Here is a 27,085-nt window from a genome sequence, read left to right on the forward strand (position 1 = left end):
TTAATTTTCACCTTGTTTTATAGTAGCTCGTCCCCAAGCAATGTCTAAAAACAACTGGGTGAAGAGTCAATTTTATGAGTCCTTGAATTAAAAAAAGTCAGTATTCTGCCTTCACACTTGATTTATGAATTGCCTAGAGACAGCATCCTACATTCATAGTCATTTTCCCTAATACTTCTGGAACCATTGTTCTATAGTTTTCTGCCATCCAGAGTTATTAATGAGATATCTGATGCCAGAGAGAATATTATACAGTAGTGGTTATAAGTTTTTGTCTCCAGAAGCTTGCATTTATTTTGTGTGTGTGTTGTTGTTGTTATTTTATTAATTTTACTTATTGCAGTTAACTCAACCATAATTTCTTGACTTTCTATGAAACAGAAATCATGCTTGTCTGCGCACTTAATTATCCAATATTTAGTTTTGACTTCTTTTAATTTTATACATTAGGTACTATAATTCTTAGTTGAAATCACTGTTTAGTCTTACCTTCATATTTGGTATTCTCTTGGATCACCATTCTGTCTTGCACCCCTCATTTTCCTCAGTAATCATTTTCTTTTCTCTTGAAGTACCTATTTAGAAGTTACGTTAGCAAAGTTCTTTCTAATGATGTTGCAAAAATTTTCTTGCTGGAAAAATGTCTTCATTCCTTCTTCTTTTTATAAAGATAGCTTTGCTGTGATATATCTTACTTCCTATATTTGTGGATTTATATGTTTTCATCATTTCTGGTAAATTCTCAGCCATTACTTTCTTATATATTGCCTCTTCTTCATTTTCTCCTCAAAATGAGAGCTGCATAATACCTCAGGAGAAGGCATCCCCGAGAGTGGGTTGATATCAGCAAAAAGGAAACTGTAAAAGAAAGGAAAAGACAAGTCTAGTGAACAGGGAATCCAAGCGTTGGATAGGCAGTGTAGTATCTGTTCCCAGAGGAAGAGTTAGGGTAGAAGTCTGTAAGATAGAATGACACATACACATGCTCTGAGCAGATAAAGACCTTTCCAATACTTTACATGCAAGGATGATAGAAATTATTATTGCTCCTTGTTCTCAAACTGCTGGTAAGAAAAAATGTTTTCATAATTTTAATAGTCACATTCCATTTTTCTTGTCAGTCTCATCATATTTATTTTTCAAAATTCTCCTTACTGTGTGTTAAATTCCATTTTTCTTACCCAGTTAATTAGACTGTCAAAGCAGCAAGATCTAAGGATGGGCAGTATGTGAAAATAAAAGTTCACCTTGACTAAATCTTATCCCATAATATCTTCTTGGTTTATTTCATTCTATATAGATCTTCATGTCTTATCTCCTTTCCTTCTCTATAGAATTCTGTGTCTTCTTTCCTCCCTCCTGTTTCATTATCTCCATTTCCATATCTGTCTCCATGTGGTGTCTTTCTCTAACACATTAGTCCTGTATATTTCTTTTCCGTGGACACCTTTCCTTTTCTTCTCTACCTCCTTCTTATCTCTCTATCTTATTTTGCCCTATTTTGGTCTCTTTCCTTTATCTTTCTCCTGAACCACCTCCTATCTAAATCAAAAAAGGAAGACAAAATTTAATTTATAGAACTTTTAAATATTACTGAGTATTCAGATATCAAAATAAAAACATTATTTGATTGTTTTATATGTCTAGATAAAAAGTATACTTTTAAAAAATTTGTATCATTGACAAAATCTCTCATCTATCCAACAGTCATACTCTGTTTTGATAAAGAAGTTTTATGTGGGCAAAACCTTTCCATCACCAACATATTTTGAATAGGTTTTGCCTATCTATCCATTCATTCATTCATATAGTTCTTTTCTCTAAATGAGTTTACATTCTATCAGGGTGTTTAAAGCCTATACACAGCAATCTCTATACAGAGAGGAATAGTGGAAGGTTCCTGCCTTCTTGTAGGAAAGTGAGTTACATAATCAGACAGGAAGATTATTTTGGTGACACTATGTTGAACATAGTTTATGCAGGAGACTTGGGGTCATAATCAGATATGGTGATAGCTGGGATGATAGCCAGGATGGCAACCTGAACTGAGCTGGTGGCTATGGGCATGGAATTGGACTCTATACCAGACTCTGGATGCACTTCAAGCTTCCTTCAAACTATTTCTTTGCTTACTCTTAGGTCTGTAATGCTCCTCTGTCTCTGTGAAATTATACCCAATTTCAAGGCCTTGCTTTAATTATCCCTCCTCCTTGACACTTTTTCTTCTTCACTCTCTTGTATGTCTTACCAGAAATTTGGATGATTCCCTTCCTTAGAATTCTCACAGAAAGGAACTGATGTAGAGTTAGAAATGGATTGAAAAGAGGCAGGGGGTGGGGAAAGCAGTGGTTCCTACTGGAATGCACTTTGTAGTGAATCTTAAATAAGTTAAGGGCCTATTTATAATTTTCTCTCCAATTTTTCTTGTTATCGGGGTCTCATTTTACTGGACATAGTTTAACACTAGTTCTTGACATTGTACTCTAATTCATGCCAGCTACATCATACTAACTTTCTGGTTCAGCAGTGTTCATTTTCACAGTTTTAAGTTATTTCAAAATCCTTGAAAGATAGTATTTGATGCATTGGCTGATTGACTCAACACATGATTTTTTTTTTTTTTTTGCACATAAACTTGAATGTACTTTGTGTCTCTCATTAAAATAAATTATTCATATGACATATTTATAATTTATAAGGTTATTCAGCTTACTCATGAAAAATACTGTCAAAGAAAACCATGCTAGTTTGGTTGTAGAAATAAGATCATAAGAAATTTAAGAAATTAAATTTAGAAATAAAGAAATAAGAAATATTAATTTAAGAAATAAGAAATTTTTTGGTTGAAGTGTAGTTGATTTACAATATTGTGTTAGTTTCAGGTGTACTGCATAGTGATTCAGCATTTTTGCAGATTATATTCCATTATAGATTATCACAAGATAATGGGTATAATTCCTTGCACTCTACAGTATTATTTTATTTTGTTGCTTATCTACTTTATATATAGTAGTTTGTTTCCGTTAATGCTTAGTAACTACTATGAATTTTAATCTAAAATATAACTCATCACATTGTCTTGTAGTTTTGTTCTTTGTGTTTATGTCTTACTCTCTTTAGGAGAAAGCAAGTTCCTTTAAGGATGGTACCATGAATTGGGCATCATACAACATTCATCCTGACATCAGCCCCGTCACCCCTCAGTGCCTAGGAACTAAAAGACATACCCAGAGAATTTGACTGGTAGTGGTCTTTAGGGAAGAAAGTTAAAAAAGATTGGGATAATTTTATCTAATGCACATTCATGACCAAAATCCCAGGATCAGTTACAGGACTGATAGGTCAACTTACTCTTTCATTAGATTGCATTATCAGCCCTTCTAATGTTTCTAGATGGTGCATCATTTGAAGGCTCATCACTAGCCATGTTTCCAGTCTAGAACTGTGGTCATATTCTTCCAGATGCCTTGACAAAGTCACCTCTTATGAACAACAGGTAAACTAGTGTGAAATGCACTTAACTAAATTAAAATAGCATGACTAATTAGAGCAATAACATGATTAAAAAAGAATTTATAACAAAGGAAATTTTGGGCTTCATTAAAGCCAAAGGCAGATTCTAGCACTTGAACAATCCAAAGCAAGGGATAAACTATAAGGGATATACAATTGTTTATTACTTTGTATGACTGTTCATATTATCCCTTAAAACTTTGAGTTAATATTTAAAATAGGAGAGTATCAAATATAAAAAAGGATCAAAAAGACACTTCATATATAATTACTTTGAAAATAACTAGAAAAATTATAGATCACTTTATAGTATTTGACTAGATAACTGTTTGAAACAAAAAATGTTAAGAATTATTACGATGAAGAATTCTTTTGTGAGAAAGAAGTATATTAATTTTTGCTGTTTCCTTTTGATATTAAAAATTATTTTACTTTTTATTCATAGGAGTCTTGTGCTTCAAATACTAATTACATAATTTATTTGTGACTAATACAAATTGTTGAGTCATTATGGTTAATAATATATGTTAATTAACAACAAGAAGCATTAGTTATAAAGCTTAATTTCTACTAAACATCTTAGTTGCTTATGTAGATTTATTTCTCTGTAGATTTATGAAGGATATTATTTCCCTATTAAATGTTACAATATATCCAAACATCTATTTTATTATAAAGTATTATTTTAAATATAGGTGGTGAAAGTTAATATTATATATAATATATAATTAGGTTCTTGCCCATTTAAATGTTTTGACATTTATATTAAGTTAAATTCTTTTTCTGATATGGAGAAAGAAAACAGCAGGGAGTGCTGTTTAAACAAATTTTGACCATCATTTTGTAGAATCTTGTCCAGTTTTGTTGCACAAATATTGCTATAAATTAAAAATAAATCTCAGTTATTTTTAAGCACATCTAGAAAGACCTATTTTTAGAAATCATCTGGTCCGAATGGCAAAGATCTCTTCTAGATGCCAGGATATGAGCTTATAAAAGTCTTTCCATATAATTGGAATTATAGACTATATATTTAAAGAAAACATAAATAATACAAAATACATTTTCATATACAGTCTTAATATTAAATATTAAAAATATTAAATTATTTTTTGTTATTTTATTTGTATAATAAGAACTATAAAAATGTTTTTAAAAACTGAATCTTGGATTGGTCCTTCCGAATGAATTGGATCTGTGTGAACAAACAAGTGACTAGGGGCCATTCTCAACAAGTAAACCACATGGACCAAACACAGGGACTGGAATGTACACAGCGGTTCAAGGATGACGAGAAAACCAAGTATAGGCTTTGTATACGTGATTAGTGGGAACTACATTTTGAGAAGAAGAATGTAATACTTTTAAATTAAATTAATGCTATCATTCAGTGATTTTTTTTGAAGACCTTATGAGTAGAGAAATAACATGGTCATGCTCAACAGAGCTTCTCAAACTTTAAAGTGCACACCAATCACTTGGGGATCCTGTTACAATGCAAATTCAGACTCAGAAGTTCTCAGGTAGAGCCTGAGATTTCGCCTTTCTAACAAGTCCCCAGATGATGCTAATACTGCCAATTCCCAGACCACTCACTGAATAGCAATGCTGAAGAGACAGTTAGCTGAAAAACCTGGAAATAAAGAAGGTAACTTGAAGTCTAATGCAGGAATCCTGGTGCAAGGCAAGGAAAGTTAGTGACAGTGAGGAAGGAGATTACAAAATGTCAGAAATGTTACATAGGAAGAATCAATAGTTATATGTCAGTTATACTTCAATTTTTAAAAAATTAAAAATCCAAAAAATAAAGAATAAATAAATACTCAAAAAAAAAAGAAATAATATGTTAGGCAATTTGTCTGGATTTGGGAGGATCACTGAAAAAAGATGAATCCATTTGTTTTTCTGTTTGTGAGATTGAAAGCACAATGCTAATTTGAAAATAAATTCTGGAATGTGATATGGCATGGAGGGAACCACAAGTATCCTTTTAGACTTTACACTTGCATTGATGGTAAAACATCCAGTGGAAATGTGCACCAAGAGAGGATAGGAAACTCTGAAAAAACCTGCACATTTCTGTTCTGATATGGTAATTTCAGCCACGGAGATAGCTGAAATCATCCAGGAAAAGTCAGTCACAAAAACATAAGAATCAACACATAGAGCAAGATAAACTCAAAGGAGGAAAAGCAGTCTGAGATGTAGATAAGAAATCATGGAAGTTAGGAGGCCCTTAAACTTAGGAACCAGAATGCCATCAATGAACTGAGATCTGTAGGGCAAATACCTTGTTTTAGTAGTGAACAACCACGGATAACCGTGAAATGTCAAAGTTTAATTGAATTCTTCTGAGCTATATCTCATAAAAAATATTTCTTGAGCCTAAAATTTGGGAAACTCTTTCAGAGTTTTACAACCTTCACCCCTATATGAATTTGAAATAATGCCAGATTTAGCTTATGTTTTCTTTCATTTAATGATTAAGGACTCAGCAGAGATACTCAATTTGTTCTTTAATAATATTACTTCATACACTTAAGAGATATTATAAATCCTTTTTTTAACTTCAGTTCTTAAAAAACTATCTTTAGTTTCTCCTGTTGCTTCTTTGACATTTTATTTTCTAACTACCCTTCCTCATCATTTAATTTTAATAAATTATGTGTTTGAATATTATGAATACCTATATTTTGATTTTGAAGACTAGTGTAGGATTAAACCTAGTATAGTACAGTGTCCAGTAAAAAAAAAAACCCATGCCCTATTCAGAAAGTGGTAGGGAAATTAAATCATAATTTGTATACATTTTCCTTATTTCTACTCCTTTTTTTTTTCTGGTTGTCTTGTGTTACTTAACATTCATACATTGAAAGTTTTTTTTAAAATTTTCTGATGATAAAATCCACCTGATAATGCTTAAATACTCAAGCACTGGAAACACTTATGACCAAAGCCATACATATGCATATTACTTTTGGGAATTATTCACAGACTTGTGTAACAGGCCTCTGTATAATATTGCCTTAAAACATGCCAATTCTATAATACCTAATTAGATACCAATGAGGTGAATTAAAGGTTTTAGTTGTCTTTCAATATCCTTTCCTTTTTTTTTTTTTTTTTTTATCCTTTCCTTTTGAGTCACGTTGATGCCTACTGGGTTTGAACCAAGTTAGTGTTTTTGGAGCTGAGACATGAGAATAAAGTAGAGCTGGCCCATGTTCATGGTGTGAGGAATTAAATAATATCCTAAAGGCAACATTTGGGAGTAAAGGGTCAAAAATAAAAGACCTACAAAAGAGATGACGAGTCACAAATTAGTCTCTATTTTCACTGGGGCTTTTGGAGAAGGATGGGGTGGATAAATGAAGCTGTACCACCAGCAATAGAAAAACATAAGAAATAAGAAATACGACAAAGTAAATAATCTGTTTCGAGATATTTAGAGTGCTAGGTCTGGAAGTTATCTTCATTTAGTCCAACTCCTCATTTTACAATAAAGAACCCAAGATTGATAGTACTAGATCTATCCAAAGTGACATTGCTGGTTAGATCACCGCTCATAACTCGTGTTCCAGGTCAATACAGCTACTACCAAAAAATCAATTTGATAGGCCACATAACAAATTGGGTAATATCAATATTTCCTTACCATGAATAAAACTGTTAAACTCATTAAATCTTAATAAGGTTTGTGAATGTTTACTTCACTAAGAAGTGAGTGGAATAAACACCTCTTTCCTTTTCCTATGGTGAGAGAGAAACTAAACAATTATAAGGATATTGAAAATGTGATTCCATGAGATCATCTGCTTCACTTTTCTGACATATTTTTATAGTTCTTGTTGATATTCGAGTCAAGGACACCAACTAAGTCTGTTCCATTCAATTATAATGTAAGTTCCTTAACAGCAGGGACCTTGTTTGTCTGTTCACTACTATATTTCTAGTTCTGGGAATAGCCTGGGACTTAATAGTGCTCAATATATACTGGTTAAACAGATGGGTGAATTAATAGTCATACTTTGAATTCCACGAAAAGAGAATGGCAATGAGTATAATAAATCCTTACTTAGAGATGTGAAACTATCACTTAACAGAAAATAGTTTCATACTTTAAAACCGTTAAAAATTATTTCTATCAATTTACAAACTTAGTTGATCTTACACAAACCCTTAATGAAGATCTAGAAAGGGGGGCTGTTCTAGGTAATGTAACATGTAGGATAATTTTAATTCATGTGAAATTATTCTGCAAAAGGGTTAGGATGTGAAGGAAAAGTGACTGCAAGAGAGAATATCATATATCATGGAATTCTAAGAACTGGAATCGTAATAGGAATGGGCGTCATGGTCATTAGAACTTGAGAATAGATCTAAGTCCAAGGAAACTTCATAGACTTTAGCAACAGGGATTTGTGAAACCTTTTTTTTTAACTGCTCCACTACAAATGTCTTCCGTTTTTCTTCCCCACTATCGGATGGCTGACTATAATCTCCTATTATTTATTCTCTCATAGTTTAGGTATGCACATGCTTTAGTTACTGTGGGTCTTCTCCATGCCATTCTTTGTTAGAACATTTTAGCTACTAAACTACCAGCTAGCTGGGTCAGCCAATTAGTCTTTCTTGTTTCAAATTTCAGTGAGAGTATCTTTGTTCTAGCTCCAAACTGAAGGTCATGGGTTGGATTAGAATTGGCTAGTTTTAAGTGGTTTGCCCATACATGGTTGAAACAACTGTGGCCAGGAATAGACTTGTGTGACACACAAAAAATTTCTCCTTCCTCCGATGAGGATTTGGCTAAGGTAGTTTCCATTAGGTAGGGATGTAGGGAGGGAAAGCACAGTGACACTTCTAAGAAAATATTTTCCCAATTTTATGAATAAGAGGACTAAGGCTGAGGAAAGTTAAATAACTTGCCTTGGTCACACAACTTGTAAATTTTTGAGGATTTGGAGAATTGCCCTTTCCGTATCATCACATTATCGCTTAATCCTCACGCTCAGTCCTGTCCTTAGATAGGTTCTTTTTTTCTCTCTCTACTCTTCTTGTAACTAAATTCTATTTTTGGATGATTAAAAAATGTATATTTATGAGGAGAGGAGAAATATAAAAAGGAATATAGTGAAGGGAAGAGTAGGAAAGGAGAAAAGAAGTGCAGCTGCAACTGTGACCAAAAAAAAAAAAAAAAAATTAGTCCTCACTTCATATGTGAGTCAATATTTCTAGTTAGAGCTCAACCAGCTCTCTTAAGTGCCTATATTTTATAATTCTTTCCATAATCTGTTCTGATTATGTACTGCTGCAAGCCTACTATTAATATTTGATTGAATTCCTCAAAAAAGTCTAGATTCCTAAATTTACCAAAGTTAATTACTTCTATATACCATCATGCTTGTACTTCTGAAATTCTATGAACTCAAAAATTATATACTATAAAAAGGAACACAGTGCTGTGCAACTACACATGAGCTGTCCAAAGAAATCATCTAAAAATTTTACTTATAAATACATAGAACAAATTTGCTGGCAACTTGCTTAATAATGGATAGACACACACAGGAGAAAAAAGAACAGGAGCTCTATTAAAACTGATAAGTAAAGAACTTAGTTGAAATATCAGCAGTGAGAAGTAACTCCTTGTGCATAGTCGACTCCAGATATTATATTCGTGAATTTATCTTTTTCAATATTTTAGAGGAGTGTAGTGGCTGGTAAAATAATGGTTACCAAATTAGTTTTAAATTAGTCAGATGCAAAACCTTACTGTTTTACATCTTTATTAAATGTTCTCAATGAATATTTCTTCTTACCTTTACCTATTTTCTGTCTGAGAAATCAAGAAAGAGAAACAGGAAAATGTCTCACCCAACTAGTAAAAGATCAATATAGGGCACAGAGAAAAATTAATAAAAGAAAATAAAAGTTTAGCTATGAGTTATTTGAGTGTGTCCTATTACCAGTTTGAGATTATGAAAAGAGGAGATGAAGTGATGGTATGGATGAGTTTGGAACCCCAGTTAATTTCTAAAATTTACTTAATAGTGTATTTTTGTGAATTAATTTAGCCAACTTACAATTAAAATCTGAGTGTGCTGGCTTACCATGAGGGTGATTAACAAACTGAGCAATCTGGCTGTCACTTTCATAGAAACTTAAAATTCCAATAAAGTTCAGGTAAAAGGTAAACCTATTCTACAAGATCTGTACCTTATATAGTACAGCCTTTTGGAAGAGAAAAGTGCAATGTATAAAATGGTATCTAGCTTAATTTTACATTTTGGATAAAGAAAGTTACATTTATGCTTCTTCAGTGATTAAACATCAGATTAAAAACAGAAAACTCCTTCCAACCAAAATAATAACAAGTAGTAGCTGCTAAGCACTCTTCTATCACCTCCTAAAAGCAACGTCATTGGCCCCATTTTCATTTCTAAAAGCTCAAGACCAGAAAGAAATAGAAGAGAAAATTCATTCTCAAAGAACAACCCGATCATTTGAAATATAGTATAGTACAATTGCCTGACCTATGAAAATATTTTATGAATAAATGGAATTGAAACTATTTAAATGAAGAAGTGTTATTGACAATAAAGATGCTATCTTTTATTAGTTTTAATCCCTCATAGGGAGTTAAAATTTGATTGATGCCCTTTTATATAAAGTCTCATTTGAATAATGTCTTCCCTACGTCCTCTACTATGATTTTAAACATTTTTAGAATTTGATCTTTGTAACCAACCCTGGGACTTTAAAGACTTGTTGTGAGTCATGACATTTTAAGCATCACCTGCTCTTTTTTTTCTTCTTTCATGTTTCCAGTGCCTTTTCAAGCATGTTATATCATTTCAAAGTTCTGTAACGAACTACCAATATAACCCATAGATTTCAATGACCTATGTACAAATACTTTTCACAAAAATTAATCAAGGCAAAAGTAGCATTTACTCAAAATAATTTTTCTTTAGTATGAGATAAATTATTTAAACTACATTTTAATCATTGACAGAAAAGTTGGCATACTAGCTACTAATAATAAAAGTTGGCATACTAGCTACTAGGTAAAACAAAATAATGGAAAATGCATGCAATACTATCAACAATTCATGGCAAATGACACCTTATTTTACACTCACAAGTTAATCAATACGTTATTCATCATGCACTGATGTTCAAGACAGAATATCTATAATTTGAACTACAGAAACATTTCAAGATGTTGTTAGGTGTTAAAAGTTCCCTACAAGACTGATAATTATTTACCTCTGAATCCTTAAGTATAGCTGGCAAAATGAGTGTACCTAACTAGGTACTTAGTATACTTGTTAAATGCTGGAAGATAAAAACGAAAAACTTTGTTCAGAACAAGTTGAGATTTCTGTAGAAAAGATACAGGAATAGTAGATTCAACATTCAGGAAAATTAAGGTAGCAAGAGTTCAAAGAAAATGAGAATCAAATATAGATGAATGAAAATTCCAGAAGAAATAGGAAACCAAAGGGAAAATAATGTAAAGAGTGATGAAAAAATAGGACAACACTACTTTGATCCTATACATTCTGTAATTGCCATCCTATCTGCTTCCTCCATTTTCATGCAAACTTGATTTGTCTTCATTTGCTTGTCTCCTCTTTCAAACATCCCACTTATTTCTAATTGAGTTGGAATCTAGTTCCATCTTCGACATTTTCTCGAGTTATTAATAACATTCCAATTGAACATTGTGTTAGTCTGCTATTGAAAATTCTGCTGATCTAGCACTGTTGACACTACTGAAAACTCTTAATATTACCTTATGTTATGTGACATTGCACACTCAGTGTTTTTCTCATATCTCACCAAACTCTTTCTTTCTCTCGTTTTTTGCATCCTCTTGCTTTATGCATCACTTACAAGTTGTTCTTTTTTTTTTTTCAATTTATTTATTTATTTATTTATGGCTGTGTTGAGTCTTTGTTTCTGTGCGAGGGCTTTCTCTAGTTGCAACAAGTGGGGGCCACTCTTCATCGCGGTGTGCAGGCCTCTCACTATCGCGGTCTCTCTTGTTGCGGAGCACAGGCTCCAGACGCGCAGGCTCAGCAATTGTGGCTCACGGGCCTAGTTGCTCCGCGGCATGTGGGATCTTCCCAGACCAGGGCTCGAACCCGTGTCCTCTGCATTGGCAGGCAGATTCTCAACCACTGTGCCACCAGGGAAGCCCAAGTTGTTCTTTATAATACTTCTTTTCTGCTCTTCTCACTCTAAAATCTTCCATCCTTGATCTTAACCAGCGTCATGGTTTTAAATAATATCAATTTGCTTGTGATTCCCAAACCTACATCTATCTTGGATATTAATTCCAACATTTAGTTACTTGCATACAACTACCTCTGGGGCATTTCCATCCCAGGCTACAGCTGTCTTTCTCCTTGTTCCCATAATATTCTGTGAATATTACTATCGATTTACTTACATTATCTTCTAATTATAAATATGTTGAGGTGTATATACTATGCAAAAGTTGTGAACCATTTGAAGATGCAGGATGTGCTTTTGTCATCTTTATAGTTGCAATATCTAATAGAACATTTGTAATATTGTAGGTACTATTCAAGCATATAAATTCATGATAAAATGACAATTTTTATATGAATTTTAAAACCAGATACAGCACAGAACATTAAAAAAATCTTTTTTTTTTAAGACATGAAAGCACAATATTTTAAATAGATTCAAATTTAACAATTCTAGCTCAAGCTAGTAGGGACTGCAAGGGAGGGAGTTTCCAATTTCTTTTATCTCCAGAAGAGTCCCGTTTTCCTAGAGCTCTAATGAGACATTTATTTCACTTATTTCTATTAGTTTTTGTGGTCTTCAAATAATTTGTTTAATGCAAAGATATTTATATGTGTTCATTAGAGACATAAAAAAATATATTTATTGATCGAAGTGAGATTTAGGGTAAGTATAATGACTATTAATGCACTTACAGTACTTCGTACTATTCAAATCATTTTCACATTTGTCAAGCTGTTTAATACTTATAAAATTTATTAGAAAATTATTGTATATGTGTCTGAATATTTTAAACTGTTTTCTATCAAAAGATTGAGAAAATTGCAAAAAAGAAAACATTAAAGTTATTACATACTGGTTTCTAACCAACATGATACACTAAAAATTTACATTTTTAAATATATTTTGCTCTTTTCCATGATACACAGCATATTTAACACATTTAATTTATTCTTGTTCTCCTCCAGTGTCTAGTACAATATATTATTATTTCTTTGTGTTTCTTTGTGTTTTCTCTATGGTCCCTACTAATTATATATTGATGGCAATATCTCTTTTGCTCCATAAACAATTTGTCTTCAATTTTCAGAGCTTCGTATTTATTTTATGGTTACAAAATAATTTGTATTACAGAAAATTAAAAAGACAAAAATCACAAATAAAGAAATAAAAGGTGGGGACAAGATGGCAAAACAGGAAGATCCTGGGCTTCATGGACACACCAAAATTACAACTACATATAGAGAAACTATCTCTGAGAATGACCTGACGACTAGCAGATAACATTTTCTACAACTAAAGATGAAAAGAAAAAAGCCGCACTGATATGGGTAGGAGGAGGGAAAATTTGGTCTGGCTGGAACCTACACCCCTGGAGCATCAATCCACAGGTGGATGGGATATCACAGCCTCAGACGTCCTCCTGAGGAGCAAGGGGCTCCAAACCCCACATCAGGCTCCCCAGCTCAGGGAAACTGCATGGGAAGAATGAGCCTCCAAAATGTCTGTCTTTGAAAATGAGCAAAACTTATGTCTGGGAGAGCTGGAGGGCTGTAGGAAACTGAGAGCCCATCCTTAGAGGGCACAGGCAAAAACTCACTCACTCTAAAACCCAGTAGAGAGGCAGCACTTTGAAAAGTGCCCAGGTCATATGTGAAGGAGATTCATTGACTGATTTTAGGGTGTGTGCCTAAGGACAAGAAATCCATTGAAACTTTCTCTAGGAATGGAGGAGCTGGCTGGTGCCAGTTTTTTTGCTTTGTTTTGTTTTCTGTTTTTGGCTCACCTTCTACCTCGCTGGCCCAACACTGGCAGGAGTCATTTCTGACTTCCCCCGTCTAAATTACTAGCACCACTTGCCCTGCCCCAGGTTTACTTGTGGACCTGACCCAGCCTGCAGTCCTCCAAAGCAGCCCCACATCCCACCAGACCCAGTGGACACGCTTGGCCTGCACCAGAACCCCTCTACAGTGGTTCTTGCCCTCCCAGTCCTGGTGGGGGTGCCCTCATCAGCACCAGCATCATACCAAGACACCTCCTGTCCCAAAGGCCAGCCCTGCATACTAGACTACCTGCAACAGTTCTGGCCAGAACTGACAGCCAGCTGCACCAAGCATCAGGCTCACAAACTAGTGTGTCTGCAGCAATTGCAGCCCAGCCACCAAAGGAGTGCACACAAGCCCACACAGAAGACACTCCTGGAGCATCTGACTATGGTGACCAGAGGGACCACACTACTAGGCCCTACATACAGTACACAAAAAGGAACAAAGCTGGAGGTATCACACGCCCTGATTTCAAACTATACTACAAAGTTATAGTAATCAAAACAGTATGGTACTGGCACAAAAACAGGCACATACATCAGTGGAATGGAATAGACAGCTCAGAAATAAACCCATGCTTATCTGGTCAATTAATTATGACAAAGGAGGCAAGAATATACACTGAGGAAAGGATATTCTCTTCAGTAAATTGTGTTGGGAAAACTGGATAGCTACATGCAAAAGAATGAAACTGGACTACTTTCTTTTTACACTGAATACAAAAATAAACCCAAAATGAATTAAAGACTTAAATGTAAGAACTGAAACCATAAAACTCCAAGAAGAAAACATGGGCAGTATACTCTTTGACATTGATCTTAGCAATGTTTTTGGATCTGTCTCCTCAGGCGAAGGTAATAAAAGTAAAAATAAACAAATGGGCCTACATCAAACTAGAAAGCTTCTGCACAGAGAAGGAAAACATCAACAACAAAAAAAGGCAACTTACTGAATGGGATAAAATATTTGCAAATGATATATCTGATAAGGGGTTAATATCCAAATCATATAAAGAAATTATGCAACTCAATGTCAAAAAAACAAAAAATTTGATTAAAAAATAGGCAGAGGACCTGAATAGACATTTCTACAAAGAAGACGTATGGAAGGCCAACAGACACATGAAAAGACGTTCAACATCACTAATCATCAGGGAAATGCAAATCAAAACCACAATGAGATATCACTTTACACCTGTCAGAATGGCTATCATCAAAAAGACTACAAATAATGAGTATTGGCGAGGATGTGGAGAAAAGTGAATGCTTGTGAACTGTTTGTGGGAATGTAAATTGGTGCGCCCATGTGGAAAACAGTATGGCGGTTCCTCAAAAAATTAAAGGTAGAACTACCGTACCACCCAACAATTCCACTTCTGAGTGTTTACCTGAAGAAAACAAAAACACTAATTTGAAAAGATATATGCACTCATATGTTCTTTGCAGCATTACTTACAATAGTAAAGATATGGACGCAACCTAAGTATCCATCATTAGATGAATGGATAAAGAAGGTGTGCCACATATATATGTATATATAGGCATATGTATGTATATATACACACAATGGAATGTTTGCAATAAAAAAGAATGAAATCTTGCCATTTGCAACAACCTGGATGGAACTACAGGGTATTATGCTAAGTGAAATAAGTCAGAAAAAGGCAAATACTATATGATTTTACTTATATGTGGAATCTAAAAAACAAAAGAAACAAAACAGAACAAAAATAGACTTGTAGACACAGAGAACAAACTTGTGGTTGCCAGAGAGGTAGGGGGTGTGGAGTGGGCAAAATAGGGGAAAGCTATTAAGAGGTACAAACTCCTAGCTATTAAATAATTAAGTTACAGGGATGTAATATACAGCATAATGAATATAATCAATATTACTGTAATAACTTTGTATGATGACAGATGGTTACTAGACATCATGGTGATCATTTTCGTAATGTCTTTAAATGTTGAATTACTATTTTGTACACCTGAAACTAGCAAAATGTTGTACATTGGCTATACTTCAATAAAAAAAAAGTTACAAAAAAAAAAAAAGTTACAAAAACCTCACACAGAGGTAATTTCTATTACTGTTCTGAGGCATATATTTCCACTTATTTTTATGCACAAAGAATATAAGCTTTATTTAATCTTTATAAATAAATATGCTTTATTTTTACAAAGTGGAATGATGGTGTGCCTCTTGTTTTATAATCTGCTTTTTAATTTTTCAGTATATTAGGAATGCAATATTAATAAATATTTCTATAGAACATAATGACAACAAATGGCTGCAAATATACTGGTTTTTATAATAGTAAACAATGCTTTGTAAATATTCTAATGCATATCTCTATGTGTGTGTCTCATTTTTAATTTTTCAGATCCATTATTAGGTGGTGTATTATTACACCAACTGTGATAAGCATTTTTAAGTTATTAATACTCTACCATAGTGTCACTAGGAAAATAGGAACAGAAGAATGAAATGAATTGAGGTTAAACTTTTCCAGTGAATGTACACATGCTATCTTGTACATGTGCACTTGAAGGTATGTTTCCAGGTGTGTGAACATGTTCTCTAAGTTCTTGACTCTCACTTGTAGAAGAGTATTGGGTTGGCCAAAAAGTTCGTTCACTTAATGAATACATTGTTCAGTAAAGTTCTTGGTGAAAATGAAGAATGTGTCTTTTATTTTTACTTAAAACCAAACGAAGTTTTTGGCCAACCCAATACTTGTCATAATGTGTTACATTAGCTTTTGCGCCCCTTGTAGGAAGGGGTTTTTATTTTGGGCTCATTTACTAACACGGTGCTTGGCACATCATAAGTATTAAAAAAATGTACATTGAAAAAACGTCTGGATCAGTAGATGTAATGTAAACTAAATACTAAAATTACTGTAATAAAATAATAACAGCTTTGCCACCCATATATTTTTGTTGCATAGCTACTTCTAAGACTCCATGAAAATTATAACTAGTATATACAAAATGCTTCCAGTCCCCACTGGTAGTAGGAAAGTTAAAAATACTTAAGGTTAATGACATTTTTCTGATGTTAGTGTCTTAGTATCTCCCCTGGAATTTAAATAGAAACCTTTCTTTTCCTTTCTAAGAATTGATTTTTCTTCTATGTACAGCCTACATTCGACACTTTATTTTAAAAGTGGAATAAATATTTATTAATCGTTCAATGCCTTAGTTACTGGCAAATGTTTCCAGATAGATTATATTTTCCAAAACAAGTGTCTCCCTCAACCTTGGAAAAATGCTACTATACTCTGAGTCATTCTGATTTAGATTTCATCTCAAGTCCTTTCTCTCAATGGAAATATTTTCATTGGCTAATTCTCAACCTGATTTTACTTCAAAACTGATTTTTGGTATTGCATTAAATAAAAAGGAATACAGCTTTTGTTTTCCTACCTCTTTTGAATCTTTCAAAATCCAACTCTGATTCCAGATAGTCCACAAAAAATACCCCCCGATCATACTGATATCTCTTTTATTTGTGTGCCTTTGGCAGTAGAAATTTGTGTTTTGATTGGAAGTGTAGCATATGTTATGCATTTTTATTTGTTTCATGGATAAAGCTCTCAGGGTCTAAGATTTAATTTAACCTTCTGCGAAGAAATGAATTATAACAGACAAAAGGCAGCTATCTTTAAAAAAGCCTGCTTGCAAGACTGGCCTTTAGCTGACACCTGGGAATTTGGCACTTGACCAGTCCTCTTACTAATAATAACTCACTGTGTCTAGATGGTTTGAACAAATATTATGATTTATGGTGCATACGTGCTTTTCTTCTGAGAGTCTGAAATTTAAGGACATGATAGGCAGAGGGTGCTTGCATCACCAGCCTACAATGGAAAACTTAGGTGCTGAGTTTCTACTGGGCTTCCTTGGGCAGAACCATCACACAAGCTGCTGCATTTTTATTCCTGGATGAAGAAACATGCTCAAATATGCCACTTCATAGGAGAGAGAGAATAAGGAATTTGTGCATGGATATCTCCAGATTCCGTGTCTCTTCCTTTGCTGATCCTATGGTGTGTTCTTACCCTGTAATAAATCTTGGCCATGAGTACTCCCACATGCTGAGTCCTGTGAGTCATTCTAGCAAATGTTCCAATGTGGGAGATGTCTGAGGGACCCCCAATATACTTCATTGCAAGCTACTAATTCAGTCTATTACTTATGGATGGTATCAGAAGACATGAGACTCCTGGGTCAGAGACAAAGGATTTTCTTACTAATAGCATAGAAGACAGCATGAGTATCATGCTTGTGTCAGTTCCTATTGACCTGCAAGTTTCACGGGGGTGAAGCAGAAGGTCTTGGGTAGGTGGCTGCTACACATAGTGGGTTGGCATTGCAGCCGAGGAATACTGATCTTGGAGAATCCACCTCTTCTATAGCCTTCCTGTCATTTGTCCTGGAAGGAGACATTATCTCATCTTTCAAGGCTGCTTACAGCTTCCTGCATACATACCCTGTAAAGAGTGGTCAGGATCTTGAATTCTTGGAATACCCAGCAAGAACATATGAGATGCTCAGGGTCCATGAAAGATCACTTTGCCCAATAATATCCCTGCATATCCCACAAGACTGTAAACATCTCAAAAACAGTACATGTGTTTTCTGATTTTTTTTTAAAATTAATTAATTTATTTATTTTTGGCTGTGTTGGGTCTTTGTTTCTGTGTGAGGGCTTCCTCTAGTTGCGGCAAGCGGGGGCCACTCTTCATCGCGGTGCGCGGGCCTATCACTGTCGCGGCCTCTCTTGTTGCGGAGCACGGGCTCCAGACGCGCAAGCTCAGTAGTTGTGGCTCACGGGCTTAGTTGCTCCGTGGCATGTGGGATCTTCCCAGACCAGGGCTCGAACCCGTGTGCCCTGCATTGGCAGGCGGATTCTTAACCACTGCGCCACCAGGGAGGCCCTGTTTTCTGATTTTTAAAATGCCATCAAAGGCAGTTGCAAAGTGTTGAATCCTACACAAAGACTTGGTGACTCTTGCACTAGTTTCCTGTGGCTGTTATATCAAATTATCATGAATTTGGTGGCCTAAAACAACAAAAATACATTCTCTCACACTTCTGGAGGCTGAAAGTCTGACATCAATATCACTGGGCCAAAATGATGGTGTTGACAGGTCTGAAGCCCCTCTGGAAGCTCTAGGGGATAATTCATTCCTCACCTCCTCCAGCTTCTGGTGGTTGCCATCATCCTCTGATTGTGGTCACTGCATCCAACCCCTGCCTCTGTGGTGACATTGCTTTTTCCTCTTGCATCTGTATAGTGAAATCTTCTGTCCCCCTCTTGAATAAGGATATATTTAGGGATGGCCTTTAGGGCCCATCCTCATAATCCAGGATAATTGCCTCATCTCAGATTCCTTAATTTAATCACACCTGTAAATTCCTTTTTTTGCCTTGTAAAGTAACACTTAAAGGTTCCAGGGATTAGGACATGGATATCTTTTGGTGGGGGGGCACAGGATATTTTTAAACTTATAAAGATATTTAAACTGGATCATTAGAAAACAGAAAAATAATTTAGTTATATAGTTATAAATAGGAAGTACATTATTGTTCTACTTAATATGTCACCAGAGGCACTTTTAAACCCAAATACAATTTTGGATAAAAGAGATAAATATAAAATCTGAAATATAAAGCAGAAGTACTTTTTATACTTAAAATAATAAAATTAGCAATGCATCTTATAGAAACTTGAAAATAAAATTTCCTGAAGCATAAAACATTTGTTTCAGTGGACTCACAAAGAGGTTGGAATGATGGCTAAGATAGTAAATATTGTTCATTTTTTCTTATTATAAGTCAAAGAACAATAAGCAACACATTTTTCTAAAACGTATTTTGAGAGACCATTGCTGTGACAGATAGGAACATACTAGAAGGAAAATAAAAAGTGATTTATAGACTTTTGGTGGTTTACAATCTGTGGATTAGGAAATTTAACAAATACTAGTCTTTTCAATACTTGTGTTTAGGATCTAGTAAGCTTTTGCTTCTGTGTAGAAAGTAAGGAATAAATGAGCACCAAAAAACATATTTATACCCTAAAGGAATGGCTGCTTCCTTCCCTTTCTAGGGACACACATCATACACATACAAGTGTTTTTAAATCCAACAGACAGTTCCAAACACATATTCGAATTAGCAGTTTAGTTTACCCTCATAACTGTGATTTTTAAATTTTCTATGTGGTTTTTCATACATCAATTTAAAACAACTCTCTTAAGCTATTTCTGGCTCACTTACATTTCCTAATTGGCAAGAAATAAATGTTTCTATTTGTTACTTCCTCAGTTTGGAAAGTCAGTATTTAATCTCTTTTACCACAAGTGAAAATTTAACTAAATCAGTTGTGGCTAGATCTTTGCAGTTTAAGTGGTAGATGCAGGAGTCTGATATGCCTCCTTCCTTTGGCAGAACATTCCATAGGGTCAACGTGGTGCAAGGAGGACTCAAGAACTGGTGTTAGTGAACTATCACCCCAGGACCAAATCTGGCCCCCCACCTGTTTTTGTAAATAAGATCTGATTGTAACACAGACATGCTCATACATTCATATGTAGTCTAAGGCTGCTTTTGCTCTACAACAGCAGATTTAAGGAGTTGCAATAGACACTGTATGACCCACAGAACCAAAAACTATTTACTACCTTTCTCTTTTAGGACAAGTTGGCCGATCTACCCTAGAAGAGGGTACCTACCCTAGGTAGGTACCCTAGAAGAATGAGAAGATATACATAGTCTGTTTATTAAATATAAAGCAGACAAAGAAATATAGAACCGGCTGAAATACAGAATCGGATTGAAAAAGACATTAAAAAGCTGACATACTAGGTTAAAAAACAAAATTAAATTTAAAAGAAATAAACACAAAGTCATGAATTCAGAATCTCAAATTTAACTGCACAAATTAAACAAGAGTTAGCTTGGTCCTTAACTTGGTATAGATAACCATAAATGTAACATGAGTCAATATTACATGGCTAACAAAACATATAGAATTATTTTATAAATTTATAGACAGTTCTAGATTAATAGAAGTTAATGTTCCTAGATTAATAAACCTATTAATAAAAATAAAAACCTATTAATAAAAATAACTAACAATTATTGAATATGCAGTATGTGTCATATACTTTACAAGACTACATAGATATATATGTGTACGTATATGTGTAGGTATGTGAATTAAATTAATCCCATGACAACCCATTTATGTAGATACTATATCCCATCTCACATATGAGAAGATTGAAGTGCATAGAGTCTCTTGCCCAAGATCATACAACTAATAAGCTCTAAAGGCAGAATTCATACCCAGTTTGTCTATCTCCAGAGCCCCCAGCCTTAACCCCTAGCCCAGTGTATTAGTTGAGGCTATCACAAAAATATCAGACTTCGTGGCTTACACGCCAAACATTATTTCTCACAGTTCTGGAGGCTGGAAAGTCCAAGAGCAAGGTGCTGGTAGACCCAGTGTCTGGTGAAGACCTTCTTCCTGGCTTGTAGACAGTCACCTTCTCACTATATTCTCACATGGCCAAAAGATCAAGCTTTAGTCATTTTCTCTTTTTTATAAGGACACTAATCCCACCATGGGGACTCTATTCTCATGACTTTGTGTAACCCTAATTACCTCCCAAAGGCCCCACCTCCTAATACCGCCCCACTGAGGGTTAGGGTTTCACATTTGAATTTTGGGAGGACACAAACATGCAGTCCGTAACACCCAGAAAACAAAATATTTAGAAGGAACATAATAACTATATCCAAATATTTGAAAAACTTTAATGTGTAAGAAACACACATTTATTGGGAGTTGTTTCAGAAGTTCAATAACAATAAGAACAAATAAAGATAATAAGATAAAAACTAGAGTTGACTTTTATCAAAGGAAAACTTTTGTTTACAATTGGAAGGACTATCATATATGGGATAAATTGCATTTGATTTCTAAATTCATAATGAGTGAATTTCTCCAGGAATCACTGAATAATCATTTTTAAGGAATGCTCTGGTGGAGATTTTTTTTATGAGGCAAAAGAATCCCAGATGTGCTCCAACTAAACCTATGCATTTGATGTTAGAGAAGAAGAAATCAGGGAAATGTGGAAATGCTCTGGCATCTTATTCTGATATTACTTTGCCATGTAGGAAGATGACTTGCCTGGAGCAGGATAGAGTCCAGGATTAGCTTAATATCACATTGTAAAGCATGTTTCACACTCATGGGGGGTTTAGCTAGCACCCTAGAGGACAGTTAATGAATTATTTTTAGACTGTTCTGCAATTTTTTCAATTAGGCTTAAACATGACAGCTAAGGAAAGTTAAAACATTTTATTCTATAAAGTTCAAAGTGGAAGGGAAGCATTAGCAATGCAAGTTTCCCCATGATGTTCTATCAGTGTTACTCAACTTTCTTCAGGGGATTAAAGGATAATTTTTATTCTTGACCAATCTTGAGTTTCACTGCAAGACTTGCTATACTGCAGCACAAGGATAGATCTTTGAAAATGACTTTCCAATCCCTGGCTATTTAACACAGTAAGTGAAGTATTAGACCAATATAAAGAGAGATGTTTATTATAAATATAACTAAATGAAAGTGCAAAATTCGGCTTAAAATGAATAACTTTGACCGCCCAAACAGCATAGTAGTCAAATAGATGCATGCACCAAAAATATGTATGAGATAAATGTCTATGTATAGGTACACAACTATAGTTTAATGTTAATAATCTTGGTGGCTTATCTTAGTTATTATTTTATTTTTAAAAGAATACGTTTTCAGTCTTAACTACCTGCTCAGATAAAAATCATATATGCTTAGTAACTACACCTCTCAAATTAATTTAAATTACGCATAAAGATTTATTTTAAGGGTCTTTGGTCTTTTGGAAAATTAGTTTACATTTCTAGCATCTCAGTGATAAGATATAGTGCCAAATCCCTATTGCTGAGAAAGCACATTCATATAAAAGGCAGGTTCCTTCACCAGATATCTTTATCTTTTTTTTTTTTAAATTTATTTTTAATTATTTATTTTTGGCTGCGTTGGGTCCCCATTTCTGCGTGAGGGCTTTCTCCAGTTGCGGCAAGTGGGGGCCGCTCTTCATTGCGGTGCGCAGGCCCCTCACCATCGTGGCCTCTCCTGCTGCGGAGCACAGGCTCCAGACGCGCAGGCTCAGTAGCTGTGGCTCACGGGCCCAGTTGCTCCACGGCATGTGGGATCTTCCCAGACCAAGGCTTGAACCCGTGTCCCCTGCATTAGCAGGCAGATTCTCAACCACTGCGCCACCAGGGAAGCCACCAGATATCTTTAAATTCCATGCATGGAGAATATGCCTTTGAATATAAGAAGCTTCTGATGAAACCTAAGAAAAGGTAAGATGCAAATGCAAAACTCCAGTCCAGCTAGAAACAAAACAAGTAAACACTGAAATGCAAACATTATGAGAAAGAAGACTTCATTTACCTTATTCCCCATAATATTCTTGGTGCCTGTGAGAGCAGAGGACATATAATAGGTACTCAGGTGATTAAATACATGAATGAACAAAGGTTATAGAAATATTATTTGATTTCCTTCACATAATTGCTTACTCAGAGAAATGAAGCAGAACTCAGAAATAATAACATGTGTAAGTGTAATTTTACCAGAGAGAAAATTAAAAGTATAGTAAAAAAAGGATATTGTAGGACATTTTCTCATAAGAAACAATAAAAAGTTCCATTCAAATTTGAATGCTATTAATTTATTTGCCCTAATTCAGGTCAGGTAAAATGGTTTGACATTAGAAACACATGTGGAAAACATTTGTGTAAGATTTTAGGGAATAATTTCAGAGACTTTCCTATGCTACAATTCCCAAATTCACCTGTTGTAAAACAAAACAAAAACAAACATTAAAAAAATTACTTTCTGCTTATCATTGAAAACTGTGACCTTTTGCCTTGTTACCTATTCCTTCTAAAGCCAACAGTATCAATTGAAGAACAAAAACCATATGATCATCTCAACAGATGCAGAAAAAGCTTTCGACAAAATTCAACACCCATTTATGATAAAATCCGTCCAGAAAGTAGGCATAGAGGGAACTTACCTCAACATAATAAAGGCCATATATGACAAACCCACAGCCAACGTCATCCTCAATGGTGAAAAACTGAAACCATTTCCACTAAGATCAGGAACAGGACAAGGTTGTCGACTCTCACCATTATTATTCAACATTGTTTTGGAAGTTTTAGCCACAGCAATCAGAGAAGAAAAATAAAAGGAATCCAAATAGGAAAAGAAGTAAAGCTGTCACTGTTTAGAGATGACATGATACTATAGAAAGAGAATCCTAAAGATGCTACCAGAAAACTACTAGAGCTAATCAATGAATTTGGTAAAGTAGCAGGATACAAAATAATGCAAGGAATCTCTTGCATTCCTATACACTAATGATGAAAACTCTGAAAGAGAAATTAAGGAAACACTCCCATTTACCATTGCAACCAAAAGAATAAAATACCTAGGAATAAACCTACCTAAGGAGACAAAAGACCTGTATGCAGGAAACTATAAGACTCTGATGAAAGAAATTAAAGATGAGTCAAACAGATGGAGAGATATACCATGTTCTTGGACTGGAAGAATCAACATTGTGAAAATGACTATACTACCCAAAGCAATCTACAGAGTCAGTGCAATCCCTACCAAACTACCAATGTCATTTTTCACAGAACTAGAACAAAAAAATTCACAATTTGTATGGAAACACAAAAGATCCCGAATACCAAAGCAATCTTGAGAAAGAAAAACTGAGCTGGAGGAATCAGGCTCCCTGACTTCAGACTATACTACAAAGCTACAGTAATCAAGACAGTATGGTACTGGCACAAAAACAGAAATATAGATCAATGGAACAGGATAGAAAGCCCAGAGATAAACCCACGCACATATGGTCACCTTATTTTTGATAAAGGAGGCAAGAATATACGATGGAGAAAGGACAGCCTCTTCAATAAGTGGTGCTGGGAAAACTGGACAGCTACATGTAAAAGAATGAAATTAGAACACTCCCTAACACCATACACAAAAATAAACTCAAAATGGATTAAAGACCTAAATGTAAGGCCAGAGACTATAAAACTCTTAGAGGAAAACATAGGCAGGACACTCTGTGACATAAATCACAGCAAGATCCTTTTTTGACCCACCCCATAGAGAAATGGCAATAAAAACAAAAATAAACAAGTGGGACCTAATGAAATTTAAAAGCTTTTGCACAGCAAAGGAAACCATAAACAAGACAAAAACAGAACCCTCAGAATGGGAGAAAATATTTGCAAATGAAGCAACTGAGAAAGGATTAATCTCCAAAATTTATAAGCAGCTCAATATCAAAAAAAAACAAACAACCCAATCCTAAAATGGGCAGAAGACCTAAATAGACATTTCTCCAAAGAAGATATACAGATTGCCAACAAACACGTGAAAGAATGATCAACATCATTAACCATTAGAGAAATGCAAATCAAAACTACAATGAGGTATCACCTCACAGCAGTCAGAATGGCCATCATCAAAAAATCTACAAACAATAAATGCTGGAGAGGGTGTGGAGAAAAGGGAACCCTCTTGCACTGTTGGTGGAAGTGTAGATTGATACAGCCACTATGGAGAACAGTATGGAGGTTCCTTAAAAAACTAAAAATAGAGCTGCCATATGACCCAGCAATCCCACTGCTGGGCATATATCCTGAGAAAACCATAGTTCAAAAAGAGTCATGTACCACAATGTTCACTGCAGCTCTATTTACAATAGCCAGGACATGGAAGCAACCTAAGTGTCCATCAACAGATGAATGGATAAAGAAGATGTGGCACATATATACAATGGAATATTACTCAGCCATAAAAAGAAATGAAATTGAGTTATTTGTAGTGAGGTGGATGGACCTAGAGTCTGTCATACAGAGTGAAGTAAGTCAGAAAAAGAAAAACAAATATCATATGCTAACACATATATATGGAATCTAAAAAAAAAAAGAATTGTCATAAAGAACCTAGGGATAGGATGGGAATAAAGACGCAGACCTACTAGAGAATGGACTTGAGGACACGGGGAGGGGGAAGGGTAAGCTGGGACAAAGTGAGAGAGTGGCATGTACATTTATACACTACCAGATGTAAAATAGCTAGTGGGAAGCAGCCGCACAGCACAGGGAGATCAGCTCAGTGCTTTGTGACCACCTAGAGGGGTGGGATAGGGAGGGTGGGAGGGAGGGAGACGCAAGAGGGAAGAGGTATGGGGATATATGTATATGTATAGCTGATTCACTTTGTTTTACAGCAGGAACTAACACACCATTGTAAAGCAATTATACTCCAAAAAAGATGTTCAAAAAAATAAAGTAAAAATAAAGCCAACAGTATCAAATTATAATTTATTATAGAAATGGTGGGTTTAAGATGCACCTAAATGATATTCTTAAATTTTGGAGTTACTGAGGCTTCAGATAGGAAGTCTTACTGAAAAGTAAAATAACAGTTTGAAATGATAAATACCAAAGAGTCAACTCCAAGATGAGCATGATGCCATATGTTCAAAACAGAGTAAAATATATAAATGAACATTCTAGCTGAGTTTTGTATAATGACTATAAAGAAAACAGATTCAAACTGAAGGTTAGGAGTACCTAACCTTCATGGTAGGTTAACTATAACCCCATAACCTCCAATCCAGGCATGAAAGTATATTGCTTTTATAGGAATCAGAATGGAGCAGAAGTAGTCACTAGCTGGGTATTAAAAAGCAACAAAAAAAGGACAAGAATCCAATTGGTTTGGTCTGGAACTGGGATTAGTTTCTAGGCAAAGAAAATGGAAATAATTAGTAATAAAATAATTGTACTTCAAATGAGCTGAAGAAACACAGGAACATAAGACTAATTCTAGACTGCCCACCAGAGTCCAGTTTGCATGAGTACATCCTAGTCAAGACAATGTGAGGGTCGTTGCTCTGTTCATTTGTTAACTCACTCAACCTACGTTTTTCTTTTTCTTTTGAAATGGATTAAATTTCACAGGAAGTTGTAAAAATAGTGCAAAGAGGTCCCACAAAGGTAATATACTTTTAAAAATAATATTTACATAACCATAATACATTGTCAGAAACAGGAAATGGACATTGGTAAAATACTATTAACTCAAATATAGTCATTATTCTGATTTCACCAGGTTTTACATCTTTTTTTTTCTTTTTTTGATGTATGGCTGTACACAGTTGTATCACACATATAGATTAAACTTCACCACAGTCAGGAACTGTTCAAACACCACAAAGAAACTACCTGGTGTTACTCCTTAATAATCATACCTTTACCCAACTCTAAGTCCTGGTTACCACTTTTTTGTTCTCTATCCCTATAATTTT

General features: G+C 34.7%; 1 long non-coding RNA gene across 1 annotated transcript in view; it reads right to left on the reverse strand.

Moving 5' to 3' along the window:
* Positions 1 to 737: 737 nt before the first annotated feature.
* The window catches only part of LOC103017202 (uncharacterized), a 267,764-nt gene continuing 241,416 nt past the window's right edge, over positions 738 to 27,085 (reverse strand). The window contains exon 4 of the long non-coding RNA XR_451427.2: positions 738 to 858. This is a non-coding gene — a long non-coding RNA (uncharacterized LOC103017202). The remainder of the gene's footprint in view (positions 859 to 27,085) is intronic.

Source organism: Balaenoptera acutorostrata, chromosome 7 (genome assembly GCF_949987535.1).
Source record: "Balaenoptera acutorostrata chromosome 7, mBalAcu1.1, whole genome shotgun sequence".
NCBI classification, from domain to species: Eukaryota; Metazoa; Chordata; class Mammalia; order Artiodactyla; family Balaenopteridae; genus Balaenoptera; species Balaenoptera acutorostrata.